Raw genomic sequence first — 21744 nt, 5'->3', positions numbered from 1 at the left:
TATAGTGATGGGGGAAAGAGACTACCTTCTTAGAAGGTTAGAATTGGTCAGTGTTAGAAATACGGGTTTAAAAATATTTGTGTTGACATAGTCATAAATTTCCCTTTGCCCATTTCACCCTTGTTAAACTGAGCCAATGAAGTCAAATACATAGCCAGATTTCAGATTAGAGCTTAATTTATGAAAAGGGTCTCTTATCTAGATCAAGCTGCTCTCATTCCAAGAAATGTCTCTCCTTTAAACTTGTTTATCCACATCTTTGTATAAGTTAGTTATAATAAGATTAAGTGTCTGATAAAGAGCATTACTTACTTATTTGGCAATAATAGAATAAAAGAATGTTTTTACTGGCATTGAATGTTACGGTTGAAAAGCTGAAAACAGTAGCTTAATAGACCAAAGACACTAGGATTGGAAGGGGTCTAATTCTGTTTATTAGCATTGAATATGAATGTCAGTAGTTTCTAGAACCTTGCCTGGAAGATAAAGAATGCATAGAATTTGTGGCCACCTGAAATCTGCATTCAAAAGCAATCAAAGCTTGACAAAGTCTTTGCTGTCTCCACTACAGTAGCTCATCTAAAAGTCCCCTAATGTTTTGCAGTTATATGTTAGGCAGTGTTACCAATAAACAAAGAGAGCTACTGTTCTGTTCTACTCCAATCAGACTACAAAACAGGATGACAAGTTCCTCCCAGAAATGTTTACCAAATTAAAATGAACTACTGAAGTTGAAGATTAGTAAACAATGGGAAATCGTATTTTAAAAGTTGTGTAGCACTTTTTCCTCCTGTCATGTAGAATGTCTTATAGTTTCATGGATAAAGTCTTTAAGTTCTTAATAAACTAGTAAAGTATTAATATATTAACTTCTAATGATCAACATTGGAATTTTCCATAGAGAGGGTCTGAAGCCATCTCTGCTCCACCACGCAGCACTTGGAGAACCAGTTTTGCCACTAGAACTGGGTGGAGTTTGCTGTATTCTACTTTTTCATCCATGGTGACTAAGACCTTCAAAGATACTAGACTTGGGCAGAGTGGGGTGCACAGGATCTCAGTTTGATTTCTAAATTGGCATACTTGCCTTGGGAAACAAGAGGCATTGCTTCTGAAAAGTGGAATAGTGCAAACATGGTGCCCAGCAGCAATGCCCCACTTAAGGCCCTCAGAGCACAAACATACCAGCCCCAGAAGTGAGGCAAGGGCAGATCTTGGAAGTGGGAGCTGAAACCGGTTCAGTGCTGAAAGTTCTAGGAAAAATAACACAAAGTATGAACATAATATGCTTGTGTGAAAGTTCATATGTATTTAGAATAACAGAACAATTGCTTTTTTTTTTTAACTGCATGGCTTTGTGGGATCTTATTTCTTGGACTAGGGATTGAACCTAGGCCCAGGGCAGTGAAAGCACTGAGTCTTAACCACTGGACTTCCAGGGTTAATATTCCAAAGTGTGTGCCCATTTTACAGATGAAAAATGAAGTTTGGAAGGATTAAATGAATTCCCCAAGGCCAGACTGACTCCAAAGTCCCAAGTTTTAACTCTGTTCAGTGCCACACTTTGCAGTATTAACTGAATCCTCACGACAATGTTATAAAGTGGACCATGTTAGTATTCTGTCTTATATTTGGGGAAGTGGAAGCAAGGAGAGTCAGACGGTAAGTGATAGGATCAGAATTAGAATCCAGGGGACTTCCCTGGCAGTCCTGTTGTTAAGACTCCGTGCTTTCATTGCAGGGGGGTGCAAGTGCGGTCCCTGACTGAGAAACTAAAATCCTGTGTGCTGTGTGGCGTGGCCAAAAAAGTCAAAAAGAAAGAATTAGAATCCAGAAGGTCAGTTTATGTAATCTAGGCCTCTAGGCCACAGACAATGGCCTCAGGGTGAGTCTAGGTGGGAAAGTGAGAAGAGAATGCAGGAGAACTGAAGTTGGGAGTTGACATTTCCTACCTTCCCAAGTCCCTCCGTTGTTAACTCACCCCCCATTCTCCAGGAGCTTGCTAAGTGCCAGCAAGGAGGTGGTCCTGGAACACAACACAAAAATTAGCAGACTGCATGGGGCAGATGAAGCCACGAGGTGTCCATGGTGGGTTAAAACAGATTCTGTTTTTCATCAGCCAGTCAGGGGTCTTTAGCAAGCCAGGAGAAATCCCTGGACCCTCCAAATTCACAGCTCTTTATGCCTCAGCAGAACAGAGTCAGTTGGGAGGAAACCCATAATCAGTTTTGTTTTCTCCAGGCAAAGTGCTACAGAATTTTTTTTTTTTTTTTAACTTTTCGGCCCAACCACACAGCTTGTGGGATCTTAGTTTCCTGGCCAAGGATGGAACCTGTGCCCCCTGCACTGGAAGCACAGATCCTTAACCACTGGACTGCCAGGGAAGTCCCTACTGAAGTTTAAAAAAAATATGTATTTATTTATTTATTTGGCTGTTCTGGGTCTTAGATGCGGCATGCAGGATCTTCAGTTGTAGCATATGGGATTTAGTTCCCTGGTCCCCAGGCCCCCTGTGCTGGGAGCGTGGAGTTTTAGCCATCATCAGGGAAGTCCCTACAGAGGTTTTTATGTATAAGAAAATATACATTATGTATATGAAGGAGACCTGGGAAATACACTCACCAGGAGAAAGAGAAGGGCAAAGAAACAATGGCTGCCGGGTTTCAGAAGCTGTAAATCTGGACCTGCCACAGCAGAGGTGGCACCTCAGCCTGTCCCAGGGAAAGCCCTGAAATAAGCTAATTTGTACCAATGAGTCTCAGAAAGGACTAGGAATTAGAGTGCCAGGACCTTCTGAAAGGTGTATTTGGATGAGGCTGGAGGACTACCTGGAAGTCTGTGGGAACAACAGGGCGCTTCCTGTTTGGCAGGTCCTCCCACCTGCCGGCAGCTTTCTGTGTGTCTGTGTCTCCGAATGTTGCTTGGTGTTGCTCTCTGAATCTGTCTGAGACTTTCTGTCTCTCTCTCATCCCTCTGGATCTCTTAAGTTGTTGGCATCTTTATTTTTGTTATCTTTGCTATATCCATGTGTCTCTCAATGCCTCCCTGCCTTAGTTTCTCTGTGACATTACTGTCCCTCCAGGCCAGGCCCAGAAACTGCCCCCTCAGGCCACAGCACCACCAGGCATGAAGCCAGTGGTCAGCTCATCATTTCACTTACCCAGAGCCCTTTCTGTGGCCTGGCCTGAGTCAGGCAAGAAAGGGTGTGGGATCCCAAGGTGGTTTTCATTTGGGGAGACAGGGAGGAGTCCACCCCAATTAGCCACTAGGTGGCAGTCAAGGGCTGCTTCAGCATTGGTTCTTCCCCTCTGCGGCTATCTGGACACTCTAAGGTTAGCGAGTAGATTTTGGGAGCAGCAGATTTACTCTACCCTGAAGTTGCTTTTACAAATCAGGAGTAGCCCATTAATTCTCATGACACCTAAAATTTATAAAGTTACTAGTGCACCAGATGTTTCCTTGTTGGGCCCCAGTTTCCTCTGCTCTAACTTAGGGTTAATCCACCTGGGGAGGTAACTGAGATCAACCTAAGTGCCCAGTGCCTATGGAATGCCATTACTATCACATTCTTGTATTTTTCATTCATTCTTTTTTAAAAAAAATTATTTTATTTATTTTGGGCTGTTCTGGGTCATCATTGTTGTGTGGGCTTTTCTCAAGTTGCAGTGCACAGGCTTCTGGTTGCAGTGGCTTTTCTCATTGTGGAGCACGGGCTCTATGGCACACGGACGTCAGTAGTTTCAGCTCCCAGACTCTAGAGCACAGGCTCAATAGTTGTGGCACACAGGTTTAGTTGCTCCTCGGCATGTGGGATCTTACCAGATCAGGGATTGAACCCAGGTTTCCTGCATTGGCAGATGGATTCTTTACCACTGAATCACCAGGGAAGCCCTTCATATCCATTCTTACCTCTGGGCTGGTACTATCCCCATGGGTCAGTGCTCCCACTGGTACTCCTGATACAGGACTTGGCAGGACTGTCCTTGGCTTGACCTGGCTGAAGCTGTTGGTGGGAAAAGCTTGTCTTCATAGCATTCAAGTGCCTTAACAACTACACTTAACTAACCATTAAGTATCTGATTATATGTTTCTTGAATCACTCTATACATCTTGTTTATCAAGAAATGTGAAAAATATATTTTCCTATGTATATACTGTCAACTGAGACATATTTATCTAACTATTGCATATAAGCATCACTACGAACAAAGATAGTGGAGGTGATGGAATTCCAGTTGAGCTATTTCAAATCCTGAAAGATGATGCTGTGAAAGTGCTGCACTCAATATGCCAGCAAATTGGGAAAACTCAGCAAGGGCCACAGGACTGGAAAAGGTCAGTTTTCATTCCAATCCCTAAGAAAGGCAATGCCAAAGAATGCTCAAACTACTCCACAATAGCACTCATCTCACACGCTAGTAAAGTAATGCTCAAAATTCTCCAAGCCAGGCTTCAGCAATATGTGAACCATGAACTTCCAGATGTTCAAGCTGGTTTTAGAAAAGGCAGAGGAACCAAAGATCAAATTTCCAACATCCACTGGATCATTGTAAAAGCAAGAGAGTTCCAGATAAACATCTATTTCTGCTTTATTGACTATGCCAAAGCCTTTGACTGTGTGGGTCAAAATAAACTGTGGAAAATTCTTCAAGAGATGGGAATACCAGACCACCTGACCTGCCTCTTGAGAAATCTGTATGCAGGTCAAGAAGCAACAGTTAGAACTGGACATGGAACAACAGACTGGTTTCAAATAGGAAAAGGAGTACGTCAAGGCTGTATATTGTCACCCTGCTTATTTAACTTATATACAGAGTACATCATGAGAAACGCTGGGCTGGAAGAAGCACAAGCTGGAATCAAGATTGCCGGGAGGAATATCAATAACCTCAGATATGCAGATGACACCACCCTTATGGCAGAAAGTGAAGAGGAACTAAAAAGCTTCTTGATGAAAGTGAAAGAGGAGAGTGAAAAAGTTGGCTTAAAGCTCAACATTCAGAAAGCTAAGATCATGGCATCTGGTCCCATCACTTCATGGGAAATAGATGGGGAGACAGTGGAAACAGTGTCAGACTTTATTTTGGGGGCTCCAGAATCACTGCAGATGGTGATTGCAGCCATGAAATTAAAAGACGCTTACTCCTTGGAAGGAAAGTTATGACCAACCTGGATAGTACATTAAAAAGCAGAGACATTACTTTGCCAACAAACATCCATCTACGTATGGATGTGAGAGTTGGACTGTGAAGAAAGCTGAGTGCTGAAGAATTGATTGATGCTTTTGAACTGTGGTGTTGGAGAAGATTCTTGAGAGTCCCTTGGACTGCAAGGAGATCCAACCAGTCCATCCTAAAGGAGATCAGTCCTGAGTGTTCATTGGAAGGACTGATGCTGAAGCTGAAACTCCAATATTTTGGCCACCTCATGCGAAGAGTTGACTCATTGGAAAAGACCCTGATGCTGGGAGGGACTAGGGGCAGGAGGAGAAGGGGACGACAGAGGATGAGATGGCTGGATGGCATCTCAGGCTCGATGGACATGAGTTTGAGTAAACTCCGGGAGTTGGTGATGGACAGGGAGGCCTGGAGTGCTGTGATTCATGAGGTCGCAAAGATTCAGACACGACTGAGCGACTGAACTGAACTGAACTGAACTGAACTACTGGATATGCAAATAGCTATCTTTACCAATCTACACAGATAAATCTGTATATTTACTATGCATGGGCTTCCCTGGTGGCACAGTGGTAAACAATCCACCTGTCAATGCAGGAGACATAAGGGATGTAGGTTCAGTCCCTGGGTTGTGAAGATCCCCTGGAGGAGGAAATAGCAACCCACTTCAGTATACTTGCCTGGGAAATCCCATGGACAGAGGAGCCTGGAGGGCTACAGTCCATGGGGTTGCAAAGAGTCGAACACAATTGAGTGATTGAGCATGCACGTACTATGCATATGTATACCATTTCTCCACTTAGAATTAATTCAAGCACTATTCTACACTTTTTCTTCATTTTTTAAAATATTTATGTAACCACTATATTTTTCTAACCATGTAATTTTTATTAAAGTAGTCTTCATTTCTGTCTTTAGGGAGATAGATGTAATACATTTCTTATATAGATGGCAGATTCTTTCTCTGGTTTATGAAATGTTTGATATACTGCATGCTTCATATTGCTGACATCTGTGTACATTTCCAGTGCTCTTCATGAGGACCTATTCCATCCAGGCTGTTGTTGTTGATCATTGTGAACCTGAGTCTTTGGGGCCTTCAAACCAATCAGCCTAAATTATTATCGTATATCACATGTCTTTATTTAGCACTTATGTATGCATGTCCCCATTGTGTTCCACAGTTCTTACCAAAGGTCCCTGTCCTCTCTGCCCTTCTCACGCAGGATAGACTCTTAGATGATGTGGCCTTTGGTGGCAGCAGCTCAGCAGGCCAGCGTATCATCCACATGGCTCACGGCAGCTCCAAGGACACCACATGCACTTGACTAACACCCTCCCTTCCAAAGCTTACCTGTACTTCTCACTTTTCACTGCCCTATCCTTTTCTTTGGGAAGGTTTTCTCTCACGGTGGGAGGAGGAGCGGTGTCCCAGGGCAGGTTACAAAGGTCATACATCATCTGGGGGCTGTAGGGGAACAAAATTCACCATTCCAAAACGTCTCTCTGGTATGTGGATTATTTCCAGCTGAAAATAGTCAAGGACCGAAAGACTCTGGAAGAAACTTTGGCCCTGCCCTTCACCTCCCCAGTCCACATTCAGCCTGTTCTAGTATGAACAGGAATTCAAGGTGAGGTAGACCAACAGAAATGAGAGTTCATGGGGGACAGGTCAGTAACCATCTCGGGACTTCCCTGGTGGTCCAGTGGCTAAGACTCCACACTCCCAATGCAGGGGGCCTGGGTTAGATCCCTGCTTATGGAATTAGATCCCATATGCTGCAACTAAAGATCCTGCATGCCTGTTTTCACCTCACAGTTATGGGGGTCAGGAGTCCAGGTGTGGCCAGGCAGGGTTCTCTGGCAGGGCCCCAGGGGCCAATTCAAGGTGTGGGCCAGCTGGGTTCTTATCTGGAGGCTCTGAGCAAGAATATTTCTAAGTCCAGTTGAGTTATTGGCAGAATCCAGTTCCTTGGGGTTGTAGAACTTGCACTGTAGGGGCGGGGAGAGGTCCTTAAGGGTAGTGGTCAGTGGAGCCCCAGAGCCCACCTCTCTCCCAGGGGCCTCAGCCCCTAAGCCCCACCCACCCACAGCAGTCCACCATGGCCTCCATGGTGATGGTAAACCTCAGCTTTCATCTGGCTACCCTTTTCATCTCTCAAGTATAACCCAGGGAGATGGAATTGGAGGTGAGATGAGGTCTGGTGCCCAGGGCAGCAGGCACTGGGAGAACAGGGTGGGGCTAAGAGCCTAGATGGGAATGGAGGGATATGGGGAGGGGACCTTGAGGGTCCTGGGTCCCAGAGCAGAGTTTAGAGCTCAGATCAGTAGACCCTGGTCCTTTTTGATGTCACTGCCTGCATCCATCTTGGCCTCCTTGCTTCTCTGGATCTTTGTTCATTATGTTCTGCCCCTTAGTATTCCACACCTGTCCATGGATTAATAGCCCAGGGAGAGGGACCTCCACAACCACCCTGATGATTTAAACATGACTCTGAGCTTGGAACTGACCTTGGCACTGCCTTTCATGCTCCTACTCCATGTGTGTTAGTTGTTCAGTTGTGTCCAACTCTTCCGGACCCCATGGACTGTAGCCCGCCAAGCCCTCCAGGCTCCGCTGTCCATGGAATTTTTCAGGCAAGAATACTGGAGTGGGTTGCCATTTCTGCTTCTGGCCAATTCACTGTCCCAAGACATCCTCCTTGCCCTGACTCTCTGTGAAAACTTGGTTTCATTTTGACTAACTTGACAGAAGCAATCAGGAGGGAATCTCTGGGCTGCCCTTCAGGGCGAACTCTTCTGCTCCTCCAAGTGACCTCATTGCCTCTCCTTGCTCAAGGACATGTTCCTCCACTCCTGCACTTCCTCTGTCCTCCTCCACTGAAACATTCCCATCAGTAGGAAAGCATGACCCCACTGGTCTTTCTTGACCTAGCAGATATTTCATGGATAATAATTTCTTTCTCTTTGAAGTATTCATAGTTTTTTCCTTGGCCTCCAGCACCACTGTCTCATTGTTCTCTTACCCCACTGGCTGGTCCTTCTTGGACTCCTTTGCTGGTTGCTGCTCACCATCCTGACCTTTTAAAGTTGAAATGCCTAGGGATCAGCCTTTGGAATTCTTCTCTAAAACATCCAGTGCCTGGGGGTCTTTTTCCTTCCTCAATGAAAGATCATGATTCCAAATTTCTCTTCTTGGACCGGGGATCAAATCGATGTTCCCTGCATTGGCAGGCAGATTCTTATGTGGTGGGCCATCAGGGAAGTCCCACACATAGCTCTTTGCGGAGCTCATTGCCCCCTCTTCCCCTCCAGCCTCCACTGGCCTCTTCAGCATGGCCTCTCTCCCAGCTCCTGTAACAGAGTCTATTAGACACTGCCAGGCCCTCAAGCTGCCACTGGGATTCTTCTTCGCTTTCTGAAAAATATCCTAGGCATGTCTGTTCCCACCACACCACTCCCTTTCTGTCCTCCCCCAGCCCCAGCGTTCCCGGGAGCCACTTTGTCAAGGCTGTTCCTGGCCCTTTCATCTCTCTCTCTTTTTTTTTTGTCTGCGCAACGCAGTTTGCAGGATTAGTTCCCTGACCAGGGATCAAACTTAGGGCCCCTGCAGTAGAAGGTTGGAGTCCTAACCACTGGACCACCAGGGAAGTCCTGGACTTCTTCATTCTTGACTTCCTGAAGCCTCACAATAGGCAGAGTGGCTTGGCATCTAGGGTCATGGGTTAGGGTGCCAACTCAGGTTCAGGTCCTGACCCAAGCACTTCTAAGCTGCATTGTTTTGGGCCTGTTACTTCCCCTGGGAGGAGATTCCTTTCCTGAGAGAAGGAGATGAGGGCACATCACCCCCCCTTAGGATGAGCTGAGGTGTAGGTCCCTGGCAGCTGGTACTCGATACATGAGTGTTTTACTGGAAGACTTTGTCTCCTGCCTGACAGCCTTACTGCTGGGCCTCCAATGGCCTGACTTTGGCTTAGTCCCAGAATTTCTGGTGGCTCCTTCCCTGAGAAAATACAGCAGGATTTTTTTTTTAAGTATTTATCTATCTTGGGTCTTAGTTGAGGCATGCAAGCTCTTATTGCCGCATGTGGGATTTAGTTCCTTGTTGTTCAGTTGCTAAGTTGTGTCTGATTCTTTGCAACCCCATGAACTGCAGTACACCAGGATTCCCTGTCTTTCACTGTCACCCAGTTTGCTCAAACTCATGTCCATTGAGTTGGTGATGCCATCCAACCATCTCATCCTCTGTCGTCCCCGTCTCCTCCTGCCCTCAATCTTTCCCAGCATCAGGGGCTTTTACAGTGAGTCTGCTCTTCCTATCAGGTGCCCAAAGTATTGGAGTTTCAGCTTCAGCATCAGTCCTTCCAGTAACTATTCAGATTCTTTGACTAGGGATTGAACCTGGGTTCCCTGCATTTAGAATGCAGAGTCTTAGCTATTGAACCACCAGGGAAGTCCCTAGCAGGAGCTATTTTTGTAAATTTGCTCAGACAGTAAAGAATCCGCCTGCAATGCAGGAGCTGCAGGATACACAGGTTCGATCCCTGGGTAAGGAAGATCCCCTGGAGGAGGGCATGGCAACCCATTCCAATATTCTTGCCTGGAGAATTCCATAGACAGAGGAGCCTGGTGGGCTACAGTCCATGGGGTTGCAAAGAGTTGGGTATGACTGAAGTGATTAACATTAATACACTGATTAGTGAAGGCATTGAGAGCCCTGGGCCATGGCCAGGACCACACAGCTTATTTATTTATTTATTTATTTTTATTTTTTTCATACAGCTTAATTTCAGATACACACAGCGGTAAGTGGCAGCTTGTGTCAAGCAGCAGTGAGCAGTAGCAGGGAGCAAGATTGTAGTTCCCAGCCTGGGAACTAAAAGGTTTTTACACCCACTAGACCACAGGACCAGTGACTAGGGCCTAGACCCCTAGTTCTTGCCTGCCTTGTCAAGAAAGAATTCAGGCAAGGAGGCAGAAGGTAAAGAGAAAAGTAAGTTTAATGGAAAAGAAAATTACATATGCGACAATGCACAGGCAAACTCAGAGAGAGAGTTGCACCTTTGGGAAGTTTAAATTCTTTATAAGAGAGAAGTTTTTCAGGTCTTTGTCTTCCTTCAGGCCAGTCATTTCATTTTGCTCCCCCTGACTAATTAATCTCAGGACCCTCCCCTTAGTTGTGCATATACCCTATCAGCCAAGATGGATCTTGATGTGAAGGCATCTGGGAAAAGTAAGACTCATTATGGCCTGACATTGTCCCCTGACTCTTGACCTTCAAGGACCCTTTCTTCGCATTTGTAGTGTCTCCCCAAATGGCAACCCACTCCAGTGTTCTTGCCTGGAGAATCCCAGGGACGGCGGAGCCTAGTGGGCTGCTGTCTACGGGGTCGCACAGAGTCGGGCACGACTGACTCGACTTAGCAGCAGCAGCAGCAGCCCCTGTCTCAAGAAGGTAGGGAGTGGAGATCCCTTAATCCGTTACTCAAACAGGGTTTTGTTCTTCTTCATTCGTGCCATGACTGTTATCTTAAGGTGTTTACAAGAGACAAAGCTTGGCTATTTACCCTGTTTCTACTGTTAGTTCCATTTCAGAGAGCAAACAGAAGGTTGATTGTAAACGCCTTACCTGGAATCCACCTATCTCCTATCTCAGGAAATGCAAACAGGAGGCCGGTTGTAAATGCCTAACCTGAAGCCTGTCTGTCTCCCGCCTCCAGCTGACAGCAGTAGATCCTACATCAAAAACTGACCCCTTGATTCAAGGGCACCACTTCTCTGCTCTGCTTCAGACTCAATCCAGGTGCACAGCCCTCTCTCCAGCCCTCATTGAGCATCTAGGAGCTGTGTAGACATAGCCCAGGCTCCACCCTGCCCCCTGGGTCTGGGCCTTCAGGACACATTCGGCCAAAGCCGGGTGCGTGCCCTCCACCAGCCCTGCTTTGGCCTCCCCGGGTGCTGCTCCTCTCACATTCCTTTCTCCCTTGTGCATTCCTGCTTCCTCATTCTGAGGCTCCTGGAGGTTGTGAAAGCAGTCCTTCGGGCACCTTGCACACCCCCAGGAAATTCGTGCTTCTACCCACCTCTGGTCTGCCTCCTACTCTTGCTCTTCTGGTCTTTCTGGCTGAACTGGGTGCAAAACTGTACTGCTGCCTCACCCTCCATCCAGTTTCTAGGCTGGCTGCCACCAGTTTTCTCTCTCCTCTGTCCCCTCGTTGCCCTGGGGACTTACCCTCCTCCCACACCTTATCCTTTCCCAGACTTGCTTGGCCGCTCTCCCCTCCACATCAGATGGAGTTTTCTCAAGCATTGCTCTAACCACGCCTGGTCCCTGCTGGAAACCTCCCGGGGCTTCCTCCTTCCTCCCCAATCATGCCCAGCTCCTCAGCTCCAGCTTCAGCATTTCCCTGCCTGTTTGATCACTCCCTGCCTATTCCACCCCCTCTCCAGCTTCTCCCCAACACCCAGCATTTGCTCCAGGCTGTCAGTTGCCTCTTCAAACTCACCATATGCTCAGGCCGACTGCCTGTCCCCTTCTCTTGTCCACATCTCCAGTGCTGACAGTCAGCCTGGCCCTCATGGCATTTGGAATTGGAGGTGTGCCCACAGTATTGTGCAGTCCAGGGTGGAATGTGCTGGAAGGGACATTCAGAAGCATGTGGTGTGCTGGACTGTGGAGGACTGCAGGGCAGGATTGAGGCAGAAGATAGATGGGCTCCAGGCTGGGTATTTACAACTAGCCTCCTGGTTACATTTCCAGGGATAAGAGGCAAGTGGGCTCCAGGGTAGATATTTATGGCCTGCCTGCACTTAGAGATAGAACTAGCAAGAACAGGGTAAATAGCTGGTCTTCGTTTCCTGTGGATTCTTTAAGTTAACAGTTAAGGCAGGGACGTGCATGCATGCTCAGTTACCCAGTTACTCTGGGACCGCATGGACTGTACCCTGTCAGGCTCCTCTGTCCATGGTATTCTCCAGGTGAGAATCCTGGAGTGGGTTGCCATTTCCTACTCTAGGGATCTTCCTGACCCAGGGATTGAACCCATGTCTGACAGGGGCTAAACCCTGTCTGACTAAAAGATCAAGAGGTTACATATTCCCCACCACTGGGGCAAGAGATATACTACACATGTTTGGAAAAGTCTCCTGCAGGGGTGTGTCAAAAGGCAGAGGGCGACAGACCATGAGTCATGTCAACCTCCTCCTCCCCCAAGCCTTTGCACTAAAATCCATCTTGGCTGAAAGGTGTGTGCACACATAGGGGAGGGTCCTGAGGCAAATCAGCCATGGGGTCAAAGCAAGACAACTGGCCAGAGGGAAAGCAAAGATTTGGAAAATTGCCCCCCCTTTGAAAGGATTTAAACTTGCCAATATCTCAACTCTCATGCTGACTCACCAGTGCGTCTGCAAGTACTCTGCTTTTCTACTAAACACTTAACTTGCACACTGTGGCATGCTTTCCTCTCTATCTTCTGTCTCCTTGTCAGAATTTTTTCTTTTCTAGGGAGACAAGAACCAGGACCCAAACTCTAGCAACTGGCTCTCATGGTCTAGTGGTTAGAATTTGACACTCTCACCACCACAACCAGGGTTTTTTTTTTCCCCAACTATTTATTTTTGGCTATGCTGGATCTTCATTGCTATGCGTGGCCTTTCTCTTGCTGCAGTGAGCAGGGGCTACTCTCTAGCTGTGGTGAGTGGGTTTCTCATTGAGGTGGCTTCTCTTGTTATAGAACACGGGCTCTAGCGTGCAGGCTTCAGTAGCTCTGGCTCCCAAGCTCTAGAATACAGACTCAGTAGTTGTGGTACATGTACTTAGTTACTCTGGGGCATGTGGGATCTTCTCAGACTAGCAATCAAAACTGTGTCCCCTGCATTGGCAGGTAGATTCCTAACCACCGCACCACCCGGGAAGTCCTGCAACCAGGGTTTGATCCTTGGTCAGGGAACTAAGGTCTTGCTTCAAGTTGCTGCTCACTGCTAGCTACCATTCAAGTAGTGGCTGTTGTTGACTCTCAGCTGAGTCCTGCTCCAGGAACTGCCTTTGGCCCAAGGTCACATCCCCTCCCTGGGGGCAGTCCACCTCCAGTGACACAGCAAGGCAATGCACTGGCAAAAAAGCTCCCTTGCCTCAAGGCAGGACATCCCTGACCAGCCAGCCAGGCTCCAGAGCTTCTCTGTGGGCTTGAATGAGGTCTCTGGTGTCCTGGGTCACTCTTCCTCTGCCCATCCTGCTTTCAACCATGTCTCATGGATATTGTTCCTGAGAACACTCACCAATAAACTTCCTGCATGCACATGGCCAGTTCAGCCTTCCCCAGGGATCTTGACCTAAGGCAGTCGGTTCCAGGGTGGGTCAACATAGGTGGGACCCTAAATGGGATTCTGGAGTTTCATTGCTGAGTGGTTGCCTAGTGAAAACCTCCCGCCCCCATCCCCCCATCACTGATGGTGGGGATGTGTTGATGCCCATGGCATGCTGAGAATAGGTGAAATTGTTAACTCTTTCGCTGGTGGTAAATTGGAATGGGAGAAAAAAATGCACTGGAGACACAGTATCTCAGGCTTCTGAGACGTTATTTCTGGCTTCTGAGAGGACTAATTATAAGGTCTGGAATGGGATGGCTGCTGTTGAGACCACTGACTAGGAAAAGACAATGAGAAGCTAAGTATGACTCATCACCAACAGGTAGTGAAATGTCAGAGTCAGAAGCTTTCCATGCTGTGTTTAAAGAGACACTTTTTCCTGCTGCTAGAGCACTGAAAACGCTGAGAATTGGACCCACGGCTTAATTAGACCTGGAGCAAACGAGGAACTCTCAGTCTTAGCAAGTTTCCCTTCCCTCGTTGAGACAGAAGTTCCCTGAGACTTAGCACGGGGACATCTGAGCAGACAACTGTACTCAGATTTCCATGAACCCTCTGCACCTGCAGAAGTGCCTTCCCTCCCCTTCAGGATCCCCCCACCTCTAACCTGGTAATAATACCAAGTACTTGGGCTTCCCTTGTGGCTCAGCTGGTAAAGAATCTGCCTGCAATGTGGGAGACCTGGGTTCGATCCCTGGGTTGGGAAGATCCCCGGGAGAAGGGAAAGGCTACCCACTCCAGTATTCTGGCCTGGAGAATTTCATGGACTGTATAGTCCATGGGGTCACAAAGAGTTGAAGACCACTGAGTGACTTTCACTTTCGGGCAGTGAAAATGCTGAGTCCTAACCACTGGATCACCAGGGAATTCCCAAGGTGGCCACTTTTCTTGCTCCATGAGTGTGTGCACTGGGGTTACTCAGTTTTCAGCTAGTTACTGGGGTGATCTGGGGCCCATGATGGCTTCATTTATGTGCCTGATGCTTTTGTTATGACCAGAAGCTGGGCTCAGCAAGTTCTCTCTCTATGCAGTTTCATGGGCTCTCAATATGGTATCTTTAGAAAGGTAGCAGAAATTCTTACCTGGCAGCTGAGAACCCCAAGGCTGAGTGTTCTGAGAGACATAAAGTGGAAGCTTCTAAAATCCTGAGCCCCAAATTGGCCTAGCATCACTTCCTCTATATTCTATTGGTCAAACCAATTGAAGAGCCTGACAGACTTAAGGGGAGGGGACATAGACCCCACTTCAGTATGGGAGAAGATCCAAAAAATTTATGGCTATCTTTGAACTGCCATGGTGGCACAGCAAGAACCCTCTTAGAAAGGAGAGTCCATACTCAGACTAAGTGTCTATTCCAGTAAGATCAAAGGTGATTTTTCTTCCATGATGTAAGCTGTCCAGCAGAATCAACTTGGCACTGTGGCCACTTTGCTCATGAGCCCATTGGGTGATGACAGGGTGGCTGAGGAAAGAGGCTGAATGGTAACCACAGAAGGGATCATCCTATCCCTTTGATTATTAAAATTCTCCTCTGCTGAAATCACACTTGGGTGAGCATTCACACAAGACACAAATGGTTTGGTTTTTGTTTTGCCTATTCAGAGAAGCAGATCCACATACTTCTTCCCCAAACCTCACTGTCACCAATATTGCAATTGTGTTCCTTGTTAAATCCCTAAACAACCAGGTTCACTGTCATTCTCCAAGATCTACCTGTCTTTCACATACACCAAAAGAGTGAGTTGAATGGGTTTGTGGGTGGGAATCACCACCACTCCAGTATCCCTCAGATCCTTGATGGTGGCACTAATCTCTGCAATCCCTCCAGGAACAGTGTTTCATTTTTTGTTTTGTTAACTGTTCTGGTAGAGGCTGTTCTAGTGGCTTCCACCTGGCCTTTCCTACGATGACAGCCCTCGGTCCATAGATCAGGGAACCAATGTGCGAATTGTCAGTTGCCGAGTATGTCTATTCCAATTCTGCAACTGGGCAAATAACCATACGGTGACCTCAGGGATCCACTGTAAGATGGACCGAAGCTAAAACTTCATTCAGAAATGGTGATCTTCAGAAATCACTTCAGAACCAATATGCAGTAATTTCTGAAAAGTATGATTATCTTTACCCATTGCACTGTAATGACGCTGGCAAGCAGCTTTTAATCTTTTGGGGGAAGGCTGAGAGAAAGATTAACAATATCTGTGGTTGTTTTTGGCTCTCTGCTTCTCAGTTTCACGTGTCCTACAGAAAAAAGTTTCTTTGCGGGGGTGTGGGGGATCAGGAGCGGCCAGCAGGATATTTTTATTCCTCTGGAGGTCCCTTAAAGTGATGAGAAGGGGCAAACATCTCCCTCTATGACTTTGCCAGGCCCCAGAAATGAGGTTTCTACCTGAGCCTTAAATCCACGGCCCGTTTCGGCACTACCCACCTGGTGTCTCCAGGCTCTCAGCCCATCCCCAGCCGGCCCCGCCCCGCACCCTACTGACCAATCCGAGGCTCCGATCTGGGAGAGTCACAATGGCGGCTTCGCAGCCCCGCCCATGGTGTTCCCATGGTGATAGTAGGTAGCCATTGTGTATAGAGAGGCTCACTTTCCTGAGAGCAGGCAACCTCAGGCATGGAGACCCGCACAGGTACCTTAGGAGCAGGTGAGCAGCTGAGACTGCAGGGAAAACAGTTTCTTCAGAGGGCCCCGCGCCTCCCCCGCAGCCCTCCTTGTTGGTTAGTGAAAATTTTGGGTTCACCTAGCGTGTCTTCTGGTTCCCTCATCTTCTCACGGGTACTCTGGCCTCTTCTTGTCTCCGAAACCAAAGCTGTAGTAACATTCGTGGGGTGCTCTGAGCAAAGTTCGCGGAGCCTCCTGAGGGCCGGTCCTTGTGTCAGGGAAGAGGCAGCCTGGCTCAGTGTTGACCGTATCCGGAGATTTGGTACGGGGGACAGGTGTGTGGTTTGGGCGAGTTTTGTTCTGGGTAAATGGTGTGTGGAACTGTGGTGCCGCCTGTGACCATGAAGGGCAGGAAGAGCTTGTTGGGGAAGTGGGCTTAGTTACGGTGGTTAAGAGGCTGAACTAACGAAGCCCACCACCGGTAATACCCATTTCAGCATCTCCCTCTCACTCACATCTCCAAGCTTTCCAGTTTACCTCACCTTCACTCTTCTTTGAAGCCCTTGTCCACAAAAAAATTATTCACAACCTTAAAGTTGAAGATTTACTGCAGGAGCCTAAGAAGGGATCCCCCATTGCTGCTCTGGATCCCTATCTACTCTCCCCACATATTGGAACATGTCACCTTGAACTTTCCCCCCACCCCATCCCTGTTCCTGAACTTACCTGTCCTGCTCACACTGGCCCCTTGCAGTTCTCCTGGCTTTGAAAACTGTTCCTCCTGCATGACTCACCTTTGCTGATCATTATATCTAAACCTGCCCCTTGGTCCAAGGCACTCCAAAATAATACTCCAAAGTAAGGAATACCACTAATAAGCATGTAAGGTAGTGTTCAGCTTCACAGTTCCGGTGGAATTACTAGTCTGGATGCTTCACTTTCCTGCAGTAGGGAAATGCTGATGTCATCAGCCACCATGACATCATGGTGAGTGTCATGGACTTCCTGTCCCTTGACACTGGGCTTGGCAGGAACTTGTTTTGAAACTCTTGTGGTTATGATGTGAGCAGAGACTTTTTCTCCTGTGTTTCTGCAGCACACAGAATGTATGCTCTTTCTGCAGCAGAAAAATGTATGTGGATTCTCATTGGTCCCAGGAGAATTAAAGACCCAGGGAGCAGACCTGAGCATACCCTGTTGGCTGAAGTCCAGCCACCCCATGGATGCATAAATGTGGGACAAAGTTTTTTACACCATGGAAACTTTGTGGCTGTTTGTACATAGTATTCTGGCAATAACCAACCAATATACTTTTACAGGAACTTTTATACTTCAGAGATAATTTTTCATCTGTGCAACTGGCAGAGATATATAGAGATGCAGACTATGAAATATGTTTGGGGACTTCCCTCGCGGTCCAGTGGTTAAGATTCCATGTGCTTCCAATTCAGGGGGTGTGGGTTCGATCCCTGGTTGGGGAGCTAAGATTCCACATGCCTCTTGGTGTGGCCAAAAAATAAAATTTAGAAAACCCCAAAACTATGAAATGTGTTTTTGGTAAGGGCTCAGGAAACAGGAATGCCAATTTGTGGCCATATGTGTTAAAATTATTACACTAACCCAGTACTTCTATTACTAAAAACTTACTTTAAGAAACACTTAAGGGTCTTCCCTGGTAGTCCAGTGGTTAAGAGTCTGCTAATGCAGGAGACATAGGTTCAGTCCTTGGTCTGGGAAAATTCCACATGCCTCAGGGCAACTAAGCCCATGCACCATAACTACGGAGCCTGCGCTCAGGGCCTGCATGCTGCAGCTGCAGAGCTTGTGTGCCACAGCGACTGATGCCCGAGCGCCCTGGAGCCCATGCTCTGCAACAAGAGAAGCTGCCACAGTGAGAAGCACACACTGTAACTAGAGAAAATACACGCGCAGCAACCAAGACCCAGTACAGCCAAAAAAAATGGGGGGGCATGCACAGAGAGTTTTTATTATTATTATTGACAAGGATATTCACTAAAATGTTATTTCAAATGGTGCGTGTGTACTAAGTCAGTTCAGTTGTGTACAACTCTTTGCGACCCTATGGACAGGGTTGATAAATATTCCCCTGACAGCCTGACAGGCTCCTCTGTCCATGGGATTTCCCAGGCAAGAATACTGGAGTGGGTTGCCATCTCTTATGTCTTCTGCATTAGGAGGCAGGTTCTTTACCACCAGCGCTACCTGGAAAACCCATAAGTGAAAGTGTTAGTCGCTCAGTTGTATCCAACCCTTTGCACTCCCATGAACTGTAGCCCACCAGGCTCCTCTGTCCATGGAATTCTCCATGCAAGGATACTGGAGTGGGGATTCCCTTCTCCAGAAGATCTTCCCAACCTAGGGATTGAACCTGGGTCTCTTGCACTGCAAGTGGCTTACTGTCTGAGCCACCAGGGAAGCCTGTTTCAAAGGGTAGTAAAATGTAAATGTTAGTAGGGGACATTGTTGTTTTATAACCCTCCAATGATAGGCAATAGAGCACTTCTGACGTAGGCCTCAGTTATAGGGAATGTTTATCAATGTGCCAGGCAAATATTAATAGCTCTCTGCGTGAGGACTGGGACCCACTTTCATCCTATGGCCCAGACTTCACCCTCAGGCCTGACAATATGGAGTGAAGCTTGCCGACAGCCATTTGCTTGCCCACCCTGCTCCTGCCCCAAAGAACTGGAGACAAAAACCTAGTTAGGAATGTCAGGTTCTTCAGCAGGGAGGGGCCCACAGAGGGCTCCCGCAGGAGGCAGGAGCATAGCACTGCAAGGGGAAGGGCACACCATTGTTTTAGGGAAGCTACAGAAACTTGCTATAGTGACTTCACGAGTCTCTCCTATGTTGTCAAGTGGCCCTGGGTGAAGCACTTTCCATGATCTCATTTGATCTTCAGTTTGGGGCTGAGATGGACAGTGGTCACCAGAGCTCAAGGAACAATCTTCCTTGAGGTCTCTGGATGAAAATGACAGCTAACACCATGGGCACTCATAAGGCTATTCTTAGTTTTTTGAACATATTAATTCATTGAAGGGTACAAGGCAAGGGAAGAGGCTCTCTTACCATTATTCTATAGAAAGGCAGCGAGGCCACAGCCAGTTTGTGGCAGAGCTGGGTCATAAACTTAGGAGTCGTCCCTCAGGTTCCACACACTCAGCCCCTCTGGCCTAGATCCCAACTGGCTCCTGGATCCACCTCACTGGTTTTCAGCCTGACTCTCAAATATCTTCTCTGCCTTACTGCCTGGCCCTGGGAAAAGGGCAGGCCCTGAGGGCTGGGAGTAAGTGAATTGTCCTGTCTGGCCACACTAGGGCCAAAACGTACGGTTTCCTGTTTTTTTTAAAATAATTTTTTAATTGAGTTATAATTCTCATGCTTTACTTGCACAATTCAGTGACTTTGGTATATTTACAGAGTTGTGTAACTATCACCACAGACATAGAGATTTTTTGGGCGGCTACTCCCAGCACATAGGACCTTAATTCTCCAATCAGGGATTGAACCTGTACCCCCTATATTGGAAGAACTTAGCTTAGTCTTGGCTGCTGGACCACCAGATAAATCTCTATACAGTTTCTTCTTGATGCCAAGCCCACTTTTAGGCAGGAATGAAGCCAAGGAGGATCCTGGAGTGGCAGCTGCCGACCTCTCTCAGGCATGAGCCAGGCATCTGTCATCTTGTGGGGTGGGGGCTGGGGGCAAGGCACTCTGGGCTATCCCTGTCTTTGTTTCCTTCCCCTCCATAGCACAGGCATGTCTACTCATGGAGTTCATCAGACAGAGTGAGGGCCCTTGCCAGAAGATGTGATTCTGTTCCCCTGCACCCTGAAGACAAGGCAGTGCCAACACATGATGCAACGATGTGTCCATCTCCGTGGATTCCTGAAACACAGACAGGTCAGTGTACCAGGCACACAGTCATGATTCACTTGCTTTTGTTCTGAACTCAGAGTCCTAGAAGCTCTCACTCAGTTCCCTGGGACAGTTTTACAGGTGATGTTAGCTGATGCTAAGAATCATGTACCCATGAGTCTTTCTTGTAGTGTCCTTTGCTGAGTATACAATCCAGTCCTTCCCATCCTGGCTTTGAGAGGATCTTTTGTTGGACATGCAGTTTCTGGCTCTTAGCTTAAAATGGGTCTTCAGGCAAGCCTGGCAGGAAAGCAGAAGCCATCTGCTGAAGACATGACTGCTTGACCTGGTGAAATTATTACAGTAACCAGCAATATCAGAATGAAGAGAAGTAACATTTCGAGGGGTTTGATACAGAACTACTTCACACATGACCTTTCCCAGAGGCCTGAGCACCATGACATAGCCAGACCTTCTGAGTCACCCTGTAAAGCGTACAAACTCTAAAATTTTTTTTGAATAAAACATTTTATTTATACTCTGTACATTTTGCATATACAAAATTAACCTCTAAAAGGTTGAACTTCATTTTTAGATTTTAGGGCTTTTCCTACCCTGCAGGCTGGATAAATGGGTCAGCAGGTCAGTTCTTTAATGTTGCTTTAATAAAAAATGTGGAGCTAATTAAATGTAAAGGATAACACTATGCCTCTTATTTCTAGGGTCTCTTACATGTGACTGCTATGACAGGTGGCAAGTGAAGGAGCAAAAATTTCTGGGGCTTTTGTTTATTCAGGAGGCATCAAGATAGATTGGGTGTAAAACCACATTGAGAGCACTGTTTTTTTTCCCGGAGTTTAGTGTCTGATCATAAGAAAGGCAACACCAAAAAGGCTTATCTGGACAGACTGACCTCTTGGTTGAGGCGGAATCCTGACTTCCTGGGAGGAAGACACAGGCACAAGGTCACGGACAGAGGCTGTCCAGGGCATGTAAAGCCAGCCCTTTCAGGATACGGTGCAAAGGGAGTAAGACTATGAAGAAAAGCAAGGATTAAAATTGAGGATCAAAGCGAACCCCTGGGTGGGTCTCAGGGATATGGCCACATCTGGTTCGCCCCCTCGAATTGCAGCTCAGGCTCTGTGTACCTGATGGTGGTGTGTTTACTTCATCCACTGAGACTTAGTAATACCCTGGCCCTACTTCCTGGTGTTCTTTTTTTTTTTAAAGTCTTTATTGAATTTGTTACAATGTTGCTTCTGTTGTTTATATTCTGGGTTTTTTTTTTTTTTTTTGGCTGGAGGCATGTGGAATCTGACCTCCCCTACCAGCAGTCGAACCCACATCTCCCTTATTGGAAGGCAAAGTCTTTAACCATGGACGACCAGCGAAGTTCCCCTAGTGCTCTTAATGCCCTACCTTTATGACCTCTCATATACATAGTGTGACATTTATTCTTTCAAGATGAGAAAAACGATTGCATATAAAAACTTGAATCACCACAAAATCTATGCAAGCCTAGAATACAGCACTGACACTCACAGCCCTGATTCTCCCTGACACAAATGTCTTGTGCAAATCTGATCCAGGAAAAACTCAATTCCAAGATGAGATAAGGAAAAGAAACCAGCAAAGGATTGTTTTGGAGGTCACTACAGGAGAATTCCCCAGGCAAGAATGCTGGAGTGGGTTGCCATTTCCTTCTTCAGGGGATCT

At 47.0% G+C, this 21744-nt stretch overlaps 1 long non-coding RNA gene across 1 annotated transcript in view; it reads left to right on the top strand.

The window, feature by feature from the left end:
* The first annotated feature begins 14802 nt into the window (after positions 1 to 14802).
* Positions 14803 to 21744, top strand: part of LOC122709379 — a 30266-nt gene continuing 23324 nt past the window's right edge. Inside the window, exons 1-2 of the long non-coding RNA XR_006345495.1 lie at positions 14803 to 16192; positions 19923 to 20073. This is a non-coding gene — a long non-coding RNA (uncharacterized LOC122709379). The remainder of the gene's footprint in view (positions 16193 to 19922; positions 20074 to 21744) is intronic.

This window comes from Cervus elaphus, chromosome 15 (assembly GCF_910594005.1).
Source record: "Cervus elaphus chromosome 15, mCerEla1.1, whole genome shotgun sequence".
Taxonomy (NCBI): domain Eukaryota; kingdom Metazoa; phylum Chordata; class Mammalia; order Artiodactyla; family Cervidae; genus Cervus; species Cervus elaphus.
The sequence above is the reverse complement of the archived record's forward strand: the minus strand, read 5'-3'. Positions and strand labels throughout refer to the sequence as shown.